Raw genomic sequence first — 10,580 nt, 5'->3', positions numbered from 1 at the left:
TCCCCCCACTTCTGGGGGGAAAAAAGTGCGTCTTATGGTCCGAAAAATACGGTACTTCATAATTGTAATTTTGCTACTGTTAATGAATCGTAATGTAAATATCTGTGTTTTCCTATGGTCTTAGGTGACTCTGCTAGTGGTTCTCAACCTGTGGGTCATGATCCACAGGTTGAGAACCGCTGCTGAGGAACTGTACCAAAGGGTTTCAGCATTAGAAAGGTTGAGAACCACTGTCATAGAGGATACAAGGTCTGCAAGTAGAAACTCTTAATCTACTTCTTCCATGCAAGAGACATTCTCATCACCCTCAGAATCTATCTCATCAGGAACAGCAGCACTGGGTTTTTCTGCTGTCACTTCATCGTCATCAATGCCGGGGCCTAACTTGATCATGCAGTAGATGCAGTTGGAGTAGGTCTGATGATCCTCAAGTGAAAAGTCAGAAGAGAGCAGCACAGTTTCAAACAGTAACACCATAAGGTCCTTGACAGCCTTGTCATTCTTGTCTGCCTCCACCTTCTGGTGCAGAGTCTCCACAATGGGTTGGTCAGGGTTGATCTCCAGGTGCTTTTTGGCCATCATGTAGCCCATTATAAAGTTATCCCAAAGTGTCTGGGCTTTCATTATACACTCCATGTTAGCTTTCCAGCTGTAGGTGCTAGTCACAATGCAGCAAGGTGAAGACAAAAGCCTATTGGAGACTGTCACTTCTCAACCTTCATATCCAAGATTCCTTTCATGAGTTTGCAGAGGTTCTCAGACTTGGCCTTGATCTTTTCCATTTTCTCTTTCTCCTCTTCATCCTCAGGTTGTGCCAGGCCCTCCTTGGTAATTGAGACCAAGCTTTATCATTCAAACACCTTGAGCTGATGCACACAGTATTCATCGATGGGCTCCTTTATATATACTACTTCAAAGCCCCATTTCCAAGTCGCTCCACAAAAGCAGAGCTGGCAACTTGCTCTCCTCAGTGATATAATAGGTGGACTTCTATATCTTCTTCATATGAAAGAAATATTCTGAAAGAGAAGTCATTTCACCTCCAGACTGGGAGGTGTGATAGTGCAAAAGCTCAGAAAGGCATTGCTGATTAGTTGAGTCCTCATGGAGTCCAAGCTTTAGGTTATTAGAGAATGTTTCATAGATTTTCTTATAGTTCTCCTTGTCTTCTGCCAGCTCAGAGCAGAGCTCAAGGCACTTCTTAATATTTTTTTATGGCCAAAACCGGTTTGGCTCAATGGATAGAGCATCAGCCTGCGGACTGAAGGGTCCCAGGTTCAATTCCAGTGAAGGGCATGAACCTTAGTTGTGGGCACATCCCCAGTAGGGGGTGTGCAAGAGGCAGCTGATGGATGATTCTCTCTCATTGATGTTTCTAACTCTCTATCCCTCTCTCATCTCTCTGTAAAAAAATCAATAAAATATATATATATATATATATATATATATATATATATATATATATATATATATATATATATATATAAAATGAATGACCTTCAAGATTTTACTTTGCTGGAACATTTCTTGGGAGATGTTCAGAGGCAAGTCCTTAGAGTCAACTACACCACAGATGAAGGTCAGGTACTCTGGTATCAACTCATCATAGCTGTTCATTATGAACACACTAGAGGCCTGGTGCACAAATTCATGCACAGGTGGTGTCTGGCCAGACCACCCTGATTGGGGCAAATTGAGGCAGGGCCAGCTGGGGGGAGGGATGTGGGATGTGGGAGGTTGACCTGCCAGCCCCACCCCCAATGAGGGGGGGAATGATTAGGGGCCACGGTGTGAGTCAAAGCAACTGGTCATTCTGGTTGTTCCGACATTCTGGTCACTTGGCTTTTATATACATAGATGTATAAATAATGGACATAGAGTTTATGTTGTTATTCTTGTTCTCAAAGAAGTCAAAGGGAGCCCAATGGGGGGTGAATAGCAAAGCCCCAGATTCCAACTGATCTTCTACAGAGAAGTGCTTGACTGCCAAGAGGTCCTCCAAGTCATCTGACTTCAGCAATTTCTGCCTGGAATGCAAAAGTCTCCACTTCCTCCTCTCCATGGTGCATCACTCTCTCAGGCATCTTTAAGGTGATGAGATCCAAGTACTAGAAAGCAGGGACTGTATTTGGCTCATAAACTGCTGAAAATTTTTACTTAAAAAAAAAAAATCAAACCCTTCTGATGAAGCAAAAAGGTGTAAAGAAGAAAAAAATAATTTTCCTTCTATCCTACTAAGTTCTTCCGCTGGAATAACAATCAAATTAATCATGAGACAGGTTACAGGAAAAATAACCAAATTTGCTGCATATGTATATACAGGGGAGGGGTTCAATAAGAAGATAGGGGGTCAGAGGACAAATGGGGCAGTTAAGGCTTATTTGCTATCTTGAGCTAAGGAGAAAGGGAATGCGGTATGGGGGGCGCTGTTGTGGTTTGGGACTTCAAAGGACAGGAAGGCAATTCACATGGAGATGGAAAGCAAATGTTTGCTAAGCAAATGTTTCCTGAGCCAACTTTAACAGTGGGACACAGAGAGGACTTTGATCAAAGGGGTCTTGCTAGGTCCCTCCCTTTTATCACACCTAGTTTATATAAAAATATAGTTATCAATGAAGATGGCTCCCTTACTGGAGCAGGTCCTCTATCTAAATTCTTTTAGGTGGTTAGGGAGGGCAAAGGTTCTTCTTGCCTCTTGTTTCTTAAAATAACAAACTTAAAACAATTGATATCCTCTCAAAGGCATATTTTGAGGTGGCAAACTCTGCTTCTCCCCTCAAGCTATCCTTGATCTTGTCCCTCTAAGGCTGTCTTTGCCAGCCTTTCCAATCCCCTACCCATCAATCACTCCCCAATGTACCATCATACCAAAGCTTTGTGTTGTTTCCTAAATACAGGAGTCCCTTCCTTATCTGTGGTTTTGCTTTCTGCCCTTTTACCCTGATCCAAAAATATTAAATGGAAAATTCCAGAAATAAACAATTCTTATGTTTTAGATTGTGCTCCATTCTGAATAGAGTGATGAATCCTCACACTATCCTGCTCTATCATGTTGTGGTTTCACAGTGCTTGTATTTAAGGAACCCTTATTTTACTTAATAAGGGTTCAAAGTATAAGAGTAGTGATGCCGGCAATTCGGATTTGCCCAAGAGAAACCATAAAATACTCTCTTTAAGTGAAAAGATGTGTATGCACAGGATAAAAAAACAGTATATATAGGTTTTCAGACATCCACTGGGGTCTTGGAATATATCCCATAGACAAAGGGAAGGAGGGCTACTATAATTTCTCTTCATACTCTATGCCTTTGCTTACACTATTCCTCTCTCCAATGCCATCTTTAGACCCCACTTGGAAAACTATTTATCCTTTCTGATTCATTTTATGTGTCATCTCTGGTGTTCTTCAAGGCAACACTTCTCAAATTTTAATGTGCATAGGAGTCATCCTTAGATCTTGTTAAAATGCAAGTTGATGCTGTAGGTCTGGCGCGGAGGGTGGGGAGTGGGCATGTACCACATTGCTAACACACTCTGAGGTGATGCCCATGGGCAAGTCTGAGAGCCAGGCCCTCATGAGCCCATCTCCCTCCAGGGCACATGAGCTCCCTGCTCTGGACTCCCACAGCCCCCTCCACATCCCAGTTGTTCTGGGTCTGTTTCTCATATCTGCCTTCTTCACAAAACTCTTAAGGGTAGTAATCGCACCCTGGACCACATTGTACTGCCCACACCTGGGATTCATTTGCTGAATATGTGAAACATTCCAATGTTAAAAATACAGTTGTCTTTTGTGCCTCAGGTGAAACCTTATTAAATCTGTTAAGCATTTCTGCTTAATTATGTTTTATATCCCAGACTGGTAGCAACATGAAATCAGAGCAGTGAGTGCACATTGTGTGAAGATCAAGTTGAGTAAGCTCCTAATTATAGCACTCATTTGCTGGTGGAACTGGAAATCCTTACATGCCTTCAGATCCCTCCAGGCAGTGAAAGTTGGGAGAGGTAGTTACTTAGTCACAGGGCATCCGTTTTGTTCTAAGCATTAAGATTTAAGGCTTAGGGGAGTTTTGCTACCTCTTCTAAGTAATAGGCCCCCAGAGAACAGGAAGATTAAAGGGCAAAGGAAGGGCTCCCTGGTGATTAACTCCAACTGCTTGGGCAAGGTTCCCATGGGCGGGTGGAGATCCCGCCCTGCTTTCCCTGTGCAGTGGAGGCCCCGTGGAGCCCAGCTCAGCTCTCAGCAGCCTGCCCCAATTCCAGTTCCGGTGCTGCAATTTGGCAGCTAACACACCTTGAGCAACTCACTTCAGCTTTCTGGGCCTAGGGTGCCAAATTCCAAAAAGTATTGCATATTTATACTAAATATAAAAAACTATGTGCAAAGTATAAGATATTTATACTAAAAATACTCCTTGTTTATATGAAACGCAAATATAATTGGGTGTCTGGTATTTGACAAACTTATCTGAGCCTCTATTTTTAAAATGGAGATTATAACAGTACCAACCTTGTAAGGTTATGAGGATGAAATGAATTAATATATGGAATTTGCTTAGCATAGAACCTGGCTCAGAATAAGTGTTCAATAAGGTAATTTTATTATACTAGTAGCTCCCTCCCAAACACTGTTGTTCATGTCTCTTGCCAGAACCATTACCCAAAGTTCTAACTTGCCACTCTGATTCCAGTTCCTTTTCCCTTCCACCTTCCCTCTGTGTGCTGCTAGAGATATCCCTGGAAAATAGAAATCTGATCATGTAGTTCATATCCTACTTAAAATTTTCTAATGAAAAAACACTAATTTGAAAAGATATATGTACTCCTATGTTCATTGCAGCATTATCTACAATAGCCAAGACATGGAAGTGACCTAGATGTCCACCAGTACATGATTGGATAGAGATGTGAAACATATACATAAAAAAGAAAGAAATTCTATCATTTGTGACAACATGGATGGTCATTGAGAGTATTATGCCAAATGAAATAAGTCAGACAGAAAGACAAATGCCATATGACTTTACTCATCAGTGGAATTTTAAAAAATCACACAAATGAACAAACCAAACAAACAGAAACAGCCCCGTAGATACAGAGAACAAACTGATAGTTGCCAAAGGGGAGGTGGGAGGATGAGCATTAAAAAAGTAATAGTGGTTTCCTGATACCCATAGGGTCAAATCCACACTTCTCAGGCTGGGGTGAACTTTCAGACTTGCACTCCCTTACCTTTCCCATCTCCATTACTGCCACCCTCTCCGCTGTGATTCCCACATCATGCCTATTCCAAGCCTAGGACCCTCTGGGCTCTTTCCTGCCACCTCCCTCCACATGGCATCCCTTTCTCACCTTGGCCTTCTTGATGAATATCCAGTCATTTTTTGGAGCTCTGGTAAAAATCGCCTTCTCTGAAAGCTTCTCTAACCCCTTTACAATGAACCCCACCCTTACCCAGCCCAGCTCCATATGTGGGCTCTCAGAATGCCTCATGCAAACCTGTATCTGTTCTTATCACACTATATTATAATTACTTCATATTTGTCTCTAACAGTATAATATGTGTGTAAATTAATTTTAATCCACAACCTGAAGCTTTTAATTAGTAGTTGAAATATCTTAATGAGGAACTCATACATTAAGAGTGATTAGTGAACATTTTTAAAAACCCTTGCAAGTCTCAACAGTCTAGAGGGGGCTGCCCTACTTCAAACATCCTTACTTAATTCTCCACCAGAGGACTTGTTCCTTGGATAAGGGATGTAGGCTAGCTTCCATTTAAAGAACGAGCAATGATCAAGCTAGGTTTGTACAATGCACCAGAAAGACTTAGACAGCCATGCATGTCCTCTCTTGGGAGGAATAGAAACTGAGGTCTAAACCCCACTCATTCCTGGGTTTTTAACTTGCTGGAGTCTTCTACCATTTGGTGTGATTGATTTGATCTATTGTCAGAACACAGTCACATTTGCCTCTGGTCAAACTTTCATGAAAGATGTTTGTTGGAATGTCTGAAAGAACAGAGAGCATGGTGTTTGTACTTGTTTGCAAACAAAAGTTGGTTCACATTTCAGAATGTGGCCTAAGACTTGCTGTCATTATTACATACCACCTGGTAGGGAGGTGGTTGGGTGGGAGGCATCTGTATTCCTCCATGCATCTCTAATCACTGGAAGCCACTGTCGTCCACCAGGAAGGACTGATGACCATGAAACCAAGTTGGTTTAGATCATTTTGTAACACCCTGTCTTTCCAACTAAAATTGAGTTTGAAAGTAGGGACCTATGTTAACTACTTTGTGACTTCAGCTCTCCCACTGCAACTAGCCCAGCATGAGATGTGACAAGACCATTGAAAAAAAACAAAAAAACAAAACTCCAAGCCCTAGCTGGTTTGGCTCAGTGGATAGAGCATGGGCTTGTGGACTGAAAAGTCCTTGATTCCATTCCAGTCGAGGGCACATGTCTGGGTTCCTGGCTCAATCTCCAGTAGGGGGCATACAGGAAGCAGCCAATCAATGATTTTCTCTCATCATTGATGTTTCTATCTTTCTCTCAGTAATCAATAAAATATATATTTTAAAAAAAGAAAAAGCCAAGACCATTTATTACTGCACAGATTTAAAGTGTTGAGAACAAACTCAGATATCTGATAGCAAATATAATGGGGTGGAAACATACAGGAGAAATAGAGGATACATAAGAAAATTAACTTTTGATATATTTTTCTTGAAATTTGTTCTGTAAGAAATAGCTTTTCCTTTTGAGAATTCATATATTAGCATTAAAGACATTGAGAAATCTTTAAAAATAAATTTATTCTCAGGTACTTTACTTCTGGGTTCTTGAAATCCATACCATAGTTTAAACAAGGAAAACATCAGACAAACCCAAATTAAGGAACATTCAACAAAATATCTGGCCAGCACTCTTCAAAGCTGTCAAGTTCATGATAAAAAAATAAAAAAAAAGAAAGACTGAGAAACTGTCAAAGATTGGAGAAGACTAAGGGCTCAGGAAAATAGTTACAGAGGCAAAAGAAGGACCCTTGGAGCATGGGAGAAAGAAAGAGACAAGGGGGTGAGGAAAGGGGTGGAAAAAGGCATGTGTGTGCTCTTTAGAGAGAGCCTCACTGGGTCCTCTGTCCTAAGGGCTTTTATCTGGAGGTCTCAAGGGAGTACCTCAATAGAATATTCATTAGCTTTCTAGGTGTATCTCCTCCAGGTTGTGGCCTCCACCGATTGGTCAGTGCCAAGGCAGGAAGTCATTAATCATTGAAGCTGCTCCTGATGTCAGCCATGGTGTTGCTCCATCTGGTTTTGCTGTTTTTCTGGACCTGGAGCATAAATACAGCTGAAGGCTAGAAATCATTGTCAGGGGTTAATACTTAAGGGAGTGGTCATGCAAGGGTTTGTAGCTTTGCCTATTGCTAGGCACCTGGGGTTCTCCATCCAGTGACCCTCTGCACCTGACCTATGTATAGTTCCTACTCTGCTTATATCTATCTAACTGCCTACTACACAAATAAGTCTGGAGTTCAGTTGATGGTAATTGGACTAATGTTAATTTCTTAGTTTTGACAAATGTACCGTGGCAATTAAAGATGCTAGCATTAATAAAAACTGCATGCAGGACATATGGAAACTCTGTATCATATTTAGAATTTTTCTGTAAAATTATCATAATTCTAAGAGAAAAAGTAAAGGTAAATATTTGACTGACTGGATTTGTTTTAGAAATAGAGAGGAATCTTGTTCCTGATAATTATAAAGTCAAAAATAAAAATGTACTTAGCCAGATGAGGTGGTTCAGTTGTAGCATTATCTCATACACCAAAAGGTTACAGGTTCGATTCCTGATCAGGTCACATATCCAGGTTGGAGGTCAATCCCTGGTTGAGGTGTGTATAAGAGACAACCAATTGATGTTTCTCTCTCACATTGATGTTTCTCTCTCTCTCTCTCTCTCTCTCTCTCTCTCTCTCTCTCTCTCTCTCTCTCCTTTCCTCTCCTCTTTCTTAAAAATCAATAAAAAATATAAAGGGAAATCATATATGTAAGACTGACCCCCCCATCTGGAATCCATATTTGCCGTAATCAGCATTTGTTTGAGGAGCTGGGTGGGATCTGATCCAGATCATTTGGGCCACGTAGTTTCTACCAAGTTTGTAGTGAGGAAATTCTTTTTTTTTCTTTTTTTTAAATATATTTTATTGATCTTTTACAGAGAGGAAGGGAGAGAGATAGAGAGTTAGAAACACTGATGAGAGAGAGTCATTGATCAGCTGTCTCTTGCACATCCCCTACTGGGGATGTGCCCACAACCAAGGTACATTCCCTTGACCGGAATTGAACCCAGGTCCCTTCAGTCCGCAGACTGACACTCTATCCACTGAGCCAATCCGGTTTCGGCAGTGAGGAAATTCTTTAAACCTGGTTCATATGAGTGGCTTTGCTGAATGGGTGGGTGGCCACAGTGTGTGAGCACCTTTGGGGAAGTGAAACAATTTCTTCTGGGTTGATTCAGCAAATCAAGGGCACAGAGAATCACAAGCTTCACAGCTTCAAATCTCTTTCTTCTAATAAGTATCACAATAAACATCAAGACTCATTCCCTTCCAGTGCCTACCATAATACTCCACACACTGTTGTGTATCCTGAATGTTTGCTGAACTTTGCAGCACTATAACCAAGTTCAGGGTTGCCCACACTCACCTTGATGGGGAAAAATGTAGCCAAAGTAGATAAAGCATGCCTTTTTTTTCCTGACATTGGCTTTGAGGTTTTCCTTTTAAGTTTGAGATAAAGGGAACTAGTATTTACATTTTGACTAGATCACTTTCAATGTAGTTAGTCTCCATGTTTGTTGATGTAAACATATGCAACAGTTGAGTATTTGCTGTTACACAATGAATGTTTATGAAGTAATTTATTTTTTTCTGATTATAAAACAAATAAGGCTCTCAACCAAAAACATGAATACCATAAAAGTAGAAAGAAAAAGAAAAAAATTATAAGTCACACCCTATAATACCATGACCCAGAGACCAATGACATTAACAAAATAATTTTTATTTATTTATTTATTTTTTTTTTTTTTTTTTTACAGTGTAAAAATTTTATATTTAGAATTAGGCAGCTCAGCTCAGTTTAGATGATTCTAATTTTGTTGGCAACATCCAAAGGATCATAGTCAGGAGCCAGCCGAACATATGCCTTCTTCTCACCATCAAGCCTGATCAGGGTGTTGACCTTGGTCACATCAATGTCATAGAGCTTCTTCACAGCCTGTTTGATTTGTGCTTGTTGGCCTTGACATCCACAATGAACACAAGTGTATTGTTGTCTTCTATTTTCTTCAGGGCTGACTCGGTAGTCAGGGGGAATTAGATGATGGCATAGTGATCAAACTTGTTTCTCCTGGGTGTACTCTTCTAAGGATATTTAGGGTGCCTCTGGGGCCTTAGTGTCTTTGGCCATCGGAAGGTGGGTGAAGTGCCGATTTTCTTTTTTTGTGGCTGTGGATGTTTTTCAGGGATAATTTCTTTGCCTTCAAAGCCTTTGCTTTGGCTTCAGCTTTGGGAGGGGCAAGGGTTTCCTTCTTAGCTTTTGGTGCCATCATCATAAAAAAAAAGATAATAAACTTTTAAAATACATATATAGATTTTTATGTGATTGGAATCATACTATATCACTGTTAAATAATTATTCCATTTAATCAGTTTTATGACTTTAAAATAAAAAAATAATAATAGTTAAGGCTTTTATAGCACTTATTATGAACCAGATGGTATGCTCGCATATATCTGATCATTGAATGCTCACAATATTTCTGTGAGCTGGTTACTATTTTCATTCTCACTAATAAATGAAGGGGCTCTAACACATATTGGTTAAGTATCAACTCAGGATTATATACATTTTTATTTTTGATGAAACCATTATATGTGGATGAATTAGGATTTGAACTAGGCAGTCTGGTCACAGAATCTATCCCTCTAATCACAATACTTCATTTTCCCCTCATAGTTCATATAGAAAGTTTGAAACTCTGGTAGCCAACCTCCAAGGTGATACTCACCTCCTGGAATTCATTCCTTGTGTGGTCTGCTCTCATGAATCAGGATTCATTTGTGTGTCTAACAGAGTATTGTGGAAGTGACTGTGTGTGACATCTGAGGCTAGGTCATAAAAGGTGTCGTAGCTTCCCCCTCGGTCTCAGGGTGGGATGGGAGGGGGGTAGCAGGTGCTCTAGGGGAAGTCAGCTGCAATGTTGTAAAGACACTCAACGATTATTGTGGAAAGGAACCCATTTGCCCACCATGTGAACAGGACACATTGGAAGCAGATCCTGCAAACCAAGTTAAACCTTCAAATGACTGCAGCCTTTGCCAACACCTGACTTATCATAAAGAGAAATCACAGTGGCATTTACTCCATTCGGATTGTTGTGTAGCCAATACCACCACTCAACCCCAGAACTTTTCCATCGTCCCTTCACTGCAGGGAACACTCCCACAGCGGGGAAGGAAGTATGGAGGAGGCACTCTTTCTTTTTGGGGTGGGAAAATGTTCTGGGATT

At 40.7% G+C, this 10,580-nt stretch overlaps 2 pseudogenes across 2 annotated transcripts; both read right to left on the bottom strand.

Annotated features, from left to right (window-relative positions):
* Nucleotides 1-267: 267 nt before the first annotated feature.
* On the bottom strand, nucleotides 268-2,062 carry LOC311618618 (heat shock protein HSP 90-beta-like; annotated as a pseudogene). The gene is made up of 3 exons: nucleotides 1,854-2,062; nucleotides 1,474-1,627; nucleotides 268-1,200 (listed from the first exon to the last, which is right to left on the bottom strand). The product of its transcript is annotated as a heat shock protein HSP 90-beta-like (transcript).
* A 7,004-nt stretch (nucleotides 2,063-9,066) lies between these two features.
* LOC311620648 (large ribosomal subunit protein uL23-like) lies at nucleotides 9,067-9,756 on the bottom strand (annotated as a pseudogene). The gene has a single exon. The product of its transcript is annotated as a large ribosomal subunit protein uL23-like (transcript).
* Between the last annotated feature and the right edge of the window lie 824 nt (nucleotides 9,757-10,580).

The sequence above is a fragment of the Pipistrellus hanaki genome (genome assembly GCF_964339955.1).
Source record: "Pipistrellus hanaki genome assembly, chromosome: 3".
NCBI classification, from domain to species: domain Eukaryota; kingdom Metazoa; phylum Chordata; class Mammalia; order Chiroptera; family Vespertilionidae; genus Pipistrellus; species Pipistrellus hanaki.
The sequence above is the reverse complement of the archived record's forward strand: the minus strand, read 5'-3'. Positions and strand labels throughout refer to the sequence as shown.